Source organism: Elaeis guineensis, chromosome 5 (genome assembly GCF_000442705.2).
Source record: "Elaeis guineensis isolate ETL-2024a chromosome 5, EG11, whole genome shotgun sequence".
NCBI lineage: Eukaryota > Viridiplantae > Streptophyta > Magnoliopsida > Arecales > Arecaceae > Elaeis > Elaeis guineensis.
The window spans coordinates 24,069,940-24,083,326 of NC_025997.2; positions in this window are offsets into that span (position 1 = coordinate 24,069,940).

Here is a 13,387-nt window from a genome sequence, read left to right on the forward strand (position 1 = left end):
GGGGTGAATGTTGGACTAGATGCAAGGTTGTATATGCAAGGAGCCTATACAAGTTCAGGTTGGTTGTGGTTTGAAAGCCTTACGAGAGGACGTAAACTATAGCTAGCAAGTGGCAACATGGTTTTTTGGATGAGAAATATCAACCATGCTTGCTGAATGTTAAATTTTAGAAAGTCATAAAAAATATTATTTAATTCCAGATTTATGGTATTTAATCAGCTGCATCTGATATATGCATGATTTAATTAAAATTACACCCTCACCAAATTATGAAGAAAAAAGCTCAGAACCATTTATCTCATTAATTTGCCAAAAGAGTTTAAATACACTTGTCATCAACATCAACACAATGCAATATCTACAAAAGTACATGGGTGGTACCAAAATAAGCCTTAAAAATGTTTAAATACACTTTTCAACTCGATACAATTAATGCCTACCTTGGCACAAGAGGGGTAAAATAGAACAACTATATGAGTCCAAATGCAAAGGCATTCTCTCCAGCTTCCAAGATAGCTGCCCACTCTGAGACGCCGGCGCTGGTGAGGTGGCTGATTGAAGATCCAGTTGCAAAAGAAGATGGCTGCATCTCCATGCCATCGTCAGCAGCTAACGAGCTCTCAATCCACACCAAGACGTCAGCCACACTAGGGTTCCACTCTCTGATGACATAAGCTCCTCGGTGGGTTGGCTACTAGAAGGAACTGATATTGGAGAAGATGGTGGTGTTGAGATCAAGCTATCAGCCCACTTCAAGGTGTCAGAATCGATGAAGCAACCATCACCAGAAGTGGAAGAGATGGTGGCGACGGTGGAGCAGTCATCTACAGGTCCAGGCAGCGGCACCAACTGAGATGCGATCTCCTGCTCAATCCGGGTGGCGGTCACCATTGGAACTTCTTCACCACTGCTACCATCTCCAACCTCATAGGCCTGATCGAAGAGCGTCGACCTCGCAGCATGTATCCGTCTTCTCTTGCAGTCATGTGCGGCTGGATAATCATTCTTGGCTTCTTTGTTCTCCTCCTTCGGATGAATTCTGCATAGAGCCATCTCTTGAAACTGCAAAATGGAGAGCAATGGTCACATCAATTAGCGGTCGAATATTCTACGTACCAAGGTTTGAAAGGAAAAAGATAATCAACTTTAAATCTGTCGGAGCAACAGATAATCAGATGTACTAAACAATCTAGTTAGCTAGAAGCCATGACGTAAGACTGTAATGATATTATATTCAGAAAAAGAAAATAAAAGAAAGGGAAGAAAAAAAGAAAAATTACAAACCTTGCCATCTGGTGAGTGGAGGAGGTACTCGTGCATGATCCAATTGGGGTGCAGTCTCTTCCTCTTGCTGTCTCTGAACTTGAAGGCAAGGGAAGTCTTATGCCCAATCAGCTCCAAGGATTCATTGTCAAAGATGAGCTGGTCCCGACCATTGCCATGCCAAAAGCCCTGCCCTGCGTTGCGGTTGGCCCTGCACCCACTGCCATTTGAACTTGCTTTGTGCCTAGGGGTGAAGTAGTACACCTCCTCTCCTATTCCGCCCATGAAATCCCCTGTAGATGAGGGAGAAAGGCGACACAACCATCAAATATTTTTCCTTTCTAAATAATTAGAAAACAGGAAACAAGATCTACGATATTAATTTATAACGGAAAGACAAAAGAACTGACGAAAAAACAGGAACGGAAGACATGCTATAATTAAGAAAGTAACTCCACGATGCATGGTTGGAAGCAAGAGACGATGAGACAAAGTGAACCATCGGTTGACTTGTAATTCGGACAAGAGGACAGAGAAGAATGCGGGAATAAATTAGAAGGATGCATGATCTAGAGTTTTAGCTAGGGTTCAAGAACTCGATCTTGCTCGTGATGATACTAAGAAAGGAAAATAAAAACAAGAACATGAAGAGGGAAACCTGAAGATAAGAAAAAAGAAGGGAGGAAAGAGGAGGGATCTTGCATGTAATTTGGACCAAAAGAAGGAGACGGGTGGGGAAGAAGAAGAAGGATCCAGGGTTTTAATTAGGGTTTTATGCATATGATCAAGAACTCGTTTCTTGCGGGTGATACTAGCTAAAAAAGGAAAACAAAAACAGGAACAAACCAGAAGAAGAAAAAAAGAAGAGAGAAGAGGGGAGGGATCATGCAATTTGGAAGGACGGGAAGAAATTAAGAAGAAGGATCTAGGGTTTTAGGCAACGCAATGTATCGATCAAGAACTCGATCGTTCTTGCTGGTGGTACGTACTTGAGGAAACCGGAAGAAGGAAAAAGAAGAGAGAAAAGAGGAGGGATCACGTACTTGGGAGGTTCCATGGTTCTTGAGCATAAACATCGCACTCATGCATCAGCTTAGGTGGGAGTGGAAACCCCTCCGCTCGCTTCCGGAGGTAGCGGATGACTTCCACATCCTTTGGAAGAAACCTCATTCCATCCACCTCTCCGTCCATCGTCTCTTCTTCAGTATTCTGCTTCTTCTTCCTCTCCTCTTAGCCTTCTTTTCTTGGCGTTTCTCCTCCGAGAGCTATCACAGTCGTCAGAGATACACGATCGATCACCGCTCCGGGATGCTATGGGTAAACCAAGAAGCTAGCCAACGATGCTTACCCAACTCGTGTGCTATAAAACAGAACCTGAGACCAACGGTAATATTCCTTGGCTGTCACCGGGTGAATGGGCCAGCTGTCGTGATTTACCGATAATTATACTCAAGTAGAGGGTTCGGTTCACCGGACGGTTCGGTTCACAGGAGATTTTTTATTCTCATATAATTATATGCCCTGAAATCCCATGGACGCAGGATCTGAGTCAAGGTCTTTTGTCCAACCAGGCCAAGAACTATGGTATAACTGTCTAACTTTCTGTGTCATTTGGGTAGATCAACCTGTCATGAATGTATTGCTTCTACGTGAAAGTAATTTGAATTATGATGTTGAGTTATCGTGCATTACCCAAGACTAATATTGCTCCTGTATCTGCATCCTGCTCTAATATTCCATGATATTATATGCCCATCTTCCGTCGTTATATATATATATATATATATATATATATATATATATATATATATATACATAACATCATACACCCATGACTCAAAGCTCCACCACTTGTTGCTTGATTTGCTCTAAATGAATTAGAAATTACACCTGCTTTTCTGCACCTACACGTGCCAAGCAGATGCCTGGACATTAATCTTGATAGCCATCAATTCCAGCTTGCCATTATCTGCCAAATCTTTGAACTTGAATGAGTTTCACTCATGATGAACTTATCCTAAAAACAGAAGAGTCATATCTACTTGAATGTTGAGCAGGGCTGACCTTGGGGCAGGTCAAACTGAGCGACCGTCTCAGATCTCAGGCGCTGTATTGATGTTCTAATTCGATGCAAAGATAGCTTTCCATAATATTATAATAAAAAAAATAATTAAATAGGTTAATGATGAATTTTACACGCCGCTTAACGAATATATCTATAGAAAATTATTATACGTAGATTAATTTTTTAATAATAATTAATGTTTAAAGTATATTAATTTTTAATAAAGAATGCTCCATTTTTTCATTTGGCTCTGGATCTAAAAAATATCAGGACCGGCCCTAATGTTGAGATCTCACAGTTGTCCTTTGAATCTTAAGCTTCTCATTCCACAGCATACCTATGGAAACTAAAGGTTCTCAAAATTACCTAACCATTTAATAATGATATTAACCATAATGTTACAATATTGGAGTTTGCGTCGTGCTGCTTTCTTATGCCAAATTCAGCATTCTTCTGTGCTATCTCATGACGATCTTGGATAGTGTCTTAGATTAATTTTGTGCTCTGCCTTAGATGTTGCTTTGAATGTGTATTCCGTATCAATGTTTTCTGGTATTGAAGAAGTCTGGGTAAGTTCAAAGAATTTTAAACAATATAGTGTGCCAGCCACCATGCTATTTGGTGATCCATTTTAAGCTCAGCTGGGACTAACGATCCTGCTTCCACTTAAAATCCTGAGCCTGAGATTCCACATCATTACAGGACCGAGGCTGCCTTGCTATAGCAAAGGGTTCAGATTTCTGCTTCAGGCATTAGGAATACCAGGGAAGAATTAGATTCACATGGATGTAAGTGATATAAAGTTTTTCAGAGAAGCTAGTAGCGACAACTCTTTTGAGTTGGGGAATAAAACTTGTTATGTTGCAATGTCATTGTTGATAAACAGGATCCCTTAAAAGTCCAAGCATCCAGCTTTCTTGGGACATTGCAACACATTGGGGTAAGACATGATTTCTTTATATATACTAGGACATCCTTGGTCTGAACACTTAGTGGCTTCCATGTAAAAATTCAGATGGTCACCAAGGAATTAGGAAAAAAGATCGTAAATCATTAGCAACTCTTTCGAATGATGAAGACTTGGATATGAACAAACCTCTTTGCTCGTCCAGATATCAAATACCCCTCCTTTTTCCTTTTTTTTTTTTTTTTCAGGGGACTTTCATATTCAGCACTTTCAGCATCTTCAGCTGAATAAATTTCACCTGATTCCCCAATCAGTTCTCTCCTCAAATTATCAAGAATATCATGAGCAACAGATGAATAGAAGGTGTCCCTTTTAATTGTAAGTATATCCAAGTATGCAGTAGCATGCTGCCCTTGAACATGTAACATATTTTTTGAAACGTGGAACTGAAAAAACAGAGGACAACCATATCATCAACCACAGCAGAACACTATGAGCTACTCTAGCGTAAGTCACCAAAGCAGAAAACTATCACTCTTGCTAATCAAAAATCATATATTTGCAGTTCAGCATGTATATACATCCTAATGTCCATGAAGATAAAATAATATAAGCAAACACCCACCTCACAACCAAGATTTCCATCTTGAAGTTCTTAGCGGTGACTTTTGCATCAAGGGTTCCTTCAAGAACTTCTACAATTATTTACACTTACTGTATATTGCTAAACCGCTTGCTTCATTACACATATGTAACATTTAATGTTTGTATAAGTTCAACTAATTTGCATTATTGGCAGTGTGATAATATATTACTATCTCAATAAAACAATAAGATCACCACACTGTCACAGAACAGTATGACTGATTATTTATCAGTCTCATCCATGATTACCCTACCAGTAATATTAATGAAATTACAAACCAGTCTTTCCCACAATACAAAAGCAGTGAACCAAAGAACTGGTAAATAACAGCCTTGTACACCGTCAAAACTCACCATGCCAACACTCATCCGCACTATATCCATGAAAACCACCTCCAACATGATCATGAATTCCGCCTCTACCCATGCACAGAAAGCTTTGACATACCATCTGCACGGTATTGTTGGCTTCACATTCCTTCCAATTTTCCGTAAGCTTCCTTGATTCATAAAGCATGAGGTAGACTTCAACTGGTCTGGGAAACTTTGGAGCAGAACCCGAACTTTGGGTCGTCACTACTCTCCAGCTATGAAGCATCACGAATTACAAATTTGAAGGGCAATACTCAATAAGCACAAACAGTACAGTAAGGAATGTATGGCTTAAATCATATTGATTCTCATTGAAAAATAGATGGAAGCTAATTTAGAAACTAACCTGTTCAAAACGTGATTTTAATGAATTCTGTGCAAGGACATTCGATAACCTACAAGAAGTAGCAGTTGTAGACGATGCTTCAGAAAGTTGTTCAATTGCAAAGTTCCCACCCTTCTCAAGCATCTCTCATTTAGCGTCCCTAGCTTTCTTCGCCCTTCTGAGAGATGTCTAGCAGAGAAAAATGTAGGAATAAGCCTCGAAGTTTGAAATCAGTGCAACCATCCATAAAAAAGACATGCTTTGCACTTGAGGACTGTTTTAAAACCTGGTCTCCCATACTTTGTCATCTGGGGGAAAGTATGTTCCCTTGAGGACAGTGGCCAGCCACCAGCACCATAAAGTGGCTGTACATATGTCATATATAACTGCAGAATTAATTTGTTCTTAGGAATAGAAATAGGAACTGCAAAAAGGCATTAACTTGAACTGCATATGTCAGCTTGTAAAAGAAACCAATTGACATAACTGCATCCAAGTACAATACATGAAAACATGGAGCTCTGCTTAGGCTAATTGAAGATCACTTACGATGAAAATGCTTAATCTACGTCAACTGACTCTTCACAATCCACCTGTTAAGACTGGCAATCAGAAACAAGGAGAGAACATAATACATTTAGCGGCAATGTTTTTCTACCATATGGACATTCAAGCGCTTCCATGATGTCATATCCTAAACTGGATAACTAACCAAAAAGAAAGCATCAAATACATATAATGCTCGTAGTTTGTAGTAGTAACAAAAGACCACCTTGATGCTAACAAACCACTCATTTAGCATTTTTGCAATCTCTTCAACCTCAAATTAATGACTCCACCTCCATGACATGGCACCTATAATAATCAATCAATAAAAAAAAAAAAATTGTCTTGCATCACCAATCTACCAACAACCATACACCTAAAGTTCCTCGCTAATTTGCAATTAAATAAAGAAAAAAAACTTACAATATGGCAGGTCAGCAAAGAAGTGACATATTCTAGCTGTAGTATCAATTCAACCATCATGGAAGAAGAATACAAGAGAGATTTTCCACCGATGTTTCAAGGAATCAAGTCAATGAATCAGCAAACACTGATTTTCTACTGAATAGATACATGTGTATGCCTTAGACCTGTAACATATTTATTTGTCAGCACGTGGTTTGCTCAGACGCGTGAAATTGCTTGAAAATGGAAAAATAAATATAAAGACTAAATACACACACCAATGGCATGTCCCATATCTAACTACCCAACACCCCTGCCACATCTGAACCACGTAGACCGATAAGTCGACAAGCATCCAAAGATCAAATCAAAGAAAAAATATTTTTGTGATGATCCAGACCCGGCCCACAGTTTATATGGACTAGAGGATACTACAACATAGGCCCAATTAAGCTAATCATGAATTGATCATGATTATTATGAAAAGATTTAGGGTTCTTGAAAATATATTTGAATTAATGAATTAGGATCCTTAGTTTGGCGAGAATGTCAAGACTTAAACGAGAGAGTATGTGAGGATCCGTGAGGACATGTTTAGTCCCATATTGACTACTGGATAAATGTTGGCCATTTGAACTTAAATATTACTTTCTGGCTGGTCCTTTTGGATAAGGTCTTGACTCGTTACAAATGATATCAGAGCTGATCTGATCTGTGATCCATGCGGGTTAGGGACCAGTGCAACATTCTATCACTGATTCGTCACAATATTTAGAATAAATCTATTACAAATTCATCACAAAATTTCATTATTGATTTGTTACAAATTCATCATAATATTTAAAAAACAAATCCATAACAACTTTTTGTAATAAATTTATGATGCATTTGTGATCGATTTTTTATATCAGATATATCTATCACAAATCTAATACTGAAAGTAATAAAAAAATCTATATTTTTTTTTTCATCACAAATTTGTGACAAATTTGTAATGAATTTTTTATATTGGATATATCCATCACAAAGCATTACTAAAGTAATCAAAAATTTGTATCTTTTTCCATCATAAATTTGTGATGGATTTGTGATGGATAATTTGTGTCAAATATATCCATCACAAATCCACCACTGAAAGCAATCAAAAACTTGTATCTTTTTTCCATCATAAATTTGTGATGGATTTATGATAGATCTTGTTGTATCGGAAGTATCCATTACAAATCCATCAATGAAGGTCTAACAAAATTATTTTGCTTTTCCCTCGTAGATCCATTACAAATCCATCACAATTTGTGATAGAATTTTTCTATCTTAAATTTTCCATCACTAATGCCATTTCTTCTTGTAGTGAAGATTGGAAAGTGTTATGCCCATAGAAATAAATTTTCCATATTTCATGGGAAAGAAATTTTTGGCTTTCCCATAGAAAAGGAACTAGGATTTTTTTTTCCAAAAGTAACCTTAAAGCCATAAATAAACTAGGATAAGATATTTTTTATGATGGATGTAATAGGTATTTTATATAGTTTTCTCAAAAAGTAGATGTTCAACCAAATATAAATCACTCTGAAATATGCGACTTTTCCATGGTAACCAAACATGCCAAAATCATTTTTCAAAATATCATATTTCCAAAAATCAACTTCCTAAGAGAAACATTCTAATGAGAAAATTTCTTCTAAACCAAATGGAGCTATGAGCTTTGTTTGATATGAAAACCCAAAAGTTTATTCTTTCTAATCATGGAAAATACTAGAAGAAGGCCCATAGACTCATTGTATAAAGGATCCATCCTCTTCTATCAAAGATACCTCCATCTCTTCTCCTAGGTACCTATCTTGGGGTATGGGTTTTTTTTCTGTTTTCAAATTATTTACTGATGATAGAAATCTTTGATATTTTTTTCTTGTTTTGTTTTATTCTATTGTATTTCATTATACATATATATGAGATTATAGAGCTCAAGATCTATTGAATAAAAATATAAGCCATCAATTACTGATTACTAATTTTCATGAATAGGATGTGCCAAAGCTATAGGAGAATATTCTCACTTCAAATACAATCCAATAGATTATTTGTGAGAATCGATCCAATTGGACATAGTTTGGAGTGAAGTCGGCAAGGCCTACCGACCTCACCATAATATTTCAAAAAAAGGAGATTTCGATCGGAACAAGAGAACCTTATCCCCTACTTGATCTCATGTCGTGGATGAGGATAAGGCCGCTCTCGTGGCCAGATGGGTGTCGTACGCCGGTGAGCAATGATTGAAGGCCATTTGGATTGGTTACATCGGTGAAGTCTGGATTTATCCAAGAATAATCAAGCTTTTCCTCTTCATAATCTCTTCTTCTTAAACCCCTCCTCCCTCAGTTGATTCCACCACCAAAGTCTTCCCCACCTCCCTCTTCTTTCTTCCTCATCTTTGGGAGCCACCATGCTGCCTTGGCGAGCATCGCCACCACCCCTAAACCTAATTTTTCTCCTCCAATACCATCAACGACTTATTTTTTCTTTGCTCCGAGGACTACCATCATCACCACCAGAAACTGCCTACTCGGTTGAGCCATACTGTCGCCACCATCTCCGATAAGCCTCCTCTCTTTCCTTTCCTTTCTCTTTGACTTGAGTGTCATTGCCATGACAGCAAGGGGCCACACCTCCTAATTTTCTCTTAGACCTTGGCTCTAATCGTCATCATACCACCATCGCCATCGACCCCATCCCCTCCTTCTCCTCTCTGCCCTCTCCCTTATTGAAACTCCTGTTCGACTTGGGAAAAAAGAAAGAAAGAGAGAGAAAGAATGAAAGAATGAAAGAATGAAAAATAAGGAAAGAAAGAGAGAGAGGAAGAGAGAAGAGCACAGAGAATGGAAGATAAAGAAAAAGAGAGAGGGAGAGAGAGAGAGAGAACCTGACCAAGATCCAATCTGAAGGGGCTAAGCCCCTGATTGGATTTAAATGAAGTAAGATCCAGTCAAAAAAAATCCAATTGCCCTAGACTGAGCATCTCTCTCCTTCCCATTTTGATCAAGTCAAATCAAAGAGATTAGACCCTAATAACTCTTTTCTTTGTACCTCTACTGATTGACCAGATCAAAATCTAATTTTCTGTTGATCAATGAAATATATCTGATTGAAGATTTTGATCTAGATCGAGAGGACCATAGATATGAGGATCAAGCCACATGCCGTAAATCATAACTTTTGGATTCGACTGATTGTAAATTTTTTTTTATCTTTGGATTTTTAGTACATAATCATATGTTTAAAAATTAAATTATATATATAAAAATTATTAAAATATTTAAAAATTTTAAAAATTTAAAAGTATGTATTTATACATGAAAAATAATTCAAAATATTGCATCAAGCATGGTGTTATCTCAGCATGATTAAAAAATATGAAATGAGATGATTTCTTTGTTTTAATATCATATAATCTTTAAAAATAAGACTATACATATTTATCCTTGTATGAATTGTGAATAAAATTGTTACATATTTATCCTTGTATGAATTGTGAATAAAATTATTCTCTTATTTTTGAAAATGAGATGTGGAAGATTGGATTTAATATTATTGTGAAAATAAGTATGATTATTTGGTTATGGTGAAATTATGAAAAAAAATTTCTAATTGACTGATCATTGGCCACACGTCAGAAATTAGTTTCTCTTAAGTCTAGCCAGTCGGGACTGATCGCTGGCATAGTTAGTCCTTGTAGACCTAGCCAGTCAAGGTTGATTGTAGGGATATATTGATACATTATATATTTATTTTCAGAACTAATCTCTTTGTCCTATCACGATTGTGAATCAGAGCTAGTTTTCTTCTGAGTCAACAGTGGGACTGATCAAAGGTACATACCAATAGATCGAATGTTTTATATTCAGGACTAGTCTCTTTTGGATGTTATCACGAGGCTGATCATGGCCATAATCATTAAAGACTGAGAGAGAATTTTAAATATTATTATTTCACATAGCATATTTTGAAAATCAAAATTATGTTGGTTTATGCATCTATTATTATCAATCGCTATTGTTGGAAAAAAAATTTAATTATGCATCATTCCTTAGAGATATTGGTAACTTATTGAATCTGTAAAGCTCATTCCCACCTTTTTATTTTTTTATGTTAGATTTAAAAAAATTTTTGGGGCTTGGGATCGAGCAGTGAGGAGCATAAGATCTTAGAGAATATTTGCTTAGTCTGTTTTTGAATAAATATTGATCTTGATTATGATGAGGCATTAGTGAACTATATTTTATTTGAATCAATAAAATTAAAAGTTTACTTTTACTATCACTACCTCAGTATGATTTGATATAATATTTTGGAATTTGAAGGTAGGCCTTGCATGTCTTTAGAGGTTAAACCCTAAGAACATGTGACCATCTGTTGCATGCTCGGCTTAGGCCTCGGGCCATGGCGTGACATTATTGCTTTGCCCGTTCCAAAGCATCCAACTCAAGATACATTAGTATGGTATAAGACTGGTTCAAATAAACTAAAGACTCGGGATGTTTATAGAGATCTTCTTGCTACCCCTGAGGAGGATATTAACACTAGTAAAATATTTTCTACTTTATGGAAGGTAATTGCGGCCCCTAAAGTTTAGCTCTTTTTGTGGAAAATTGGGTGCATAGACTTCCATGCAAGTTTCCGTTGGATGAAAGAGGACTCATTGATGAACACTCAACTAGTTGTGATGTATGTGTCCTTGTTGAAGATGTTGAGCATGTGTTGATCCATTATTATATTGCGAATTGGATACGTGGAGGGTGATCTTCTATAGGTTTGGGTACCATGGCTGGGTGCCCCTTTTCTCATGAGTATCTTTTTGCATGGCAGCATAGGAAGGTAACTAGCTGTTCAGGTAGTTAATCTTTAGCTGTAGAGTATTTTTTTTTATTTTTTTTTTTCTTTTGCCCCCTAAGTCTTTTAACTGTGTCCGTATTTAGTAGTTTATTTTACTAAGAAATTGTAACAAAATCAATATAAAGGACTTGACATTATTATGTGTAGCCAGATGTGGCGTATAACTTGTGCAAGCATTCCAGTTTTCGACATGTTACCTAGCAAAGTATAACTCAGTTGATAGTGGATGCTCCATGTAGTTTGCTATGTTCAGGTGTGGCAAATTATTCACATTGGTAAGTTTTTTTTCTTATAAATCCTCTCTCAGTAGCCAAAAATTGCTCATCGAGCTACCGTGGTCCCTTGGCTATAGTCAGTAATATAGCGTGTCAGCATGGTGATAAAAAATCCAATGTTTCTTCTCAAAATGGGCAAGGAGAGTTTATAATGCACCGTTGGAAAAAAGACTGGCATTATTATTCACAAATTGCTGATGAGTTAAGCTAGATATGGTGGCTTGCTTGATCAGAAACCCTTTGAGAAAAGAAGAAATGGTCTCAGTTTTTAGTTAACTAAAAGTGTGAGAAAGAACTAGCATTGGTTGCTAAGAGAGCTTTTAGATTGAAGATCATGTTTTCAGTTGTTAATCTACTGTGTTGTTATGCTCGGTTGCCATAAATTGTGCTTTCAGGTTCAACAGCTGAAAGAGGGTTCATTCAAGGGGTGTTGGAGCGTCCAACCTGAACACCAAGCATATCTGCAATCCACAATCAAAATTAGGTTCATCAGTTTTCATTAGGGATATTAGGATTGAGGGTAATGTCATATATCTGTTCTGCATGAATGAGATGATATTACTTCTGCAAGCTCTGGTATGTGTAGATACACGCAGCAATACAAGGCAAGTGTTAATGTATTTCTCATGATAGATTGGCTGTCTAAATAAGGAGGCAAATTACTCGACCAAACAGTGATTGGAAAAGTTGAGCATAAGTTTTACTCAAATCATGATTTCCCCAGTTTTTATCAAGAATTGTTGCTCTTAGATTCTTGGTATTTTAGTATAGTAGTCCACGATTAGGCGTGGCACTTTGTCATACAAAAAATAGAAATGAAAAGATAATGAGTTAAATCCCAGATGACAGAACATGGCAAATTTCTTAAACATCCCTTTGCTTTTAAAATCTTCATGATGTTGCAATTTTTTAGCTGAAATTTTTATTTCTTTTCAGTGTTCATATTAACAAACCACGATAACAATTTGCCAAATTAGCACTTACTGGTCTAATAAACATTCTATGTGCATTTTATGAGCACATGAAATATTTCCCATTCTCAAATAGGGGAAGAAAGAGCGTCCTTAAGCAATTGAGGGGCTATAATACTTCTAGGGATGTGCATTCGATTTTTTGGTTCAGACCGAATCAAAGTTATCAAAAACTAAACTTTCGAATTTGTATTTTATAGAACCAAAAAATCACATGCCTAAAACCAAACAAACCAAACTGAAATAATTTCAGTTTGGTTCAATTTGGTAATTTGGTTTAGGGCTTCTCACAGTGATGGACAAATGGTAGAATGGCACGGTCCAAATGGACCTAGTTCAAGTAATGCTTAGATCAAATCTAAATATTGAACCAAAGGAGATTAGGTAATTTTAATTTTCGGTTAATCGAAATTATCAAATTAAATATCGAAGATGGAATCAATTAAAAATCTTTGGTTCAGTTTTAAATAGAAACCAATTTTTTTAGGAAAAAAACTGAATCAAATATCAAAATAATTAATGGTTTAATTTAATTTTTGATTAACCGAACCATTTGCACACTCCTAAATACTATAATAGTGTATGATACCATGAAGGGGTATATAACTATGGCTGTAATACTTGGCGATAGGGAAGACCTCACCGGCGTCTGCCTCATCACTGCCGCCAACGCTGGTAGAAACCTCGCCAGACAAAGCGCGATGCCTCTCTTGACATCTTTGG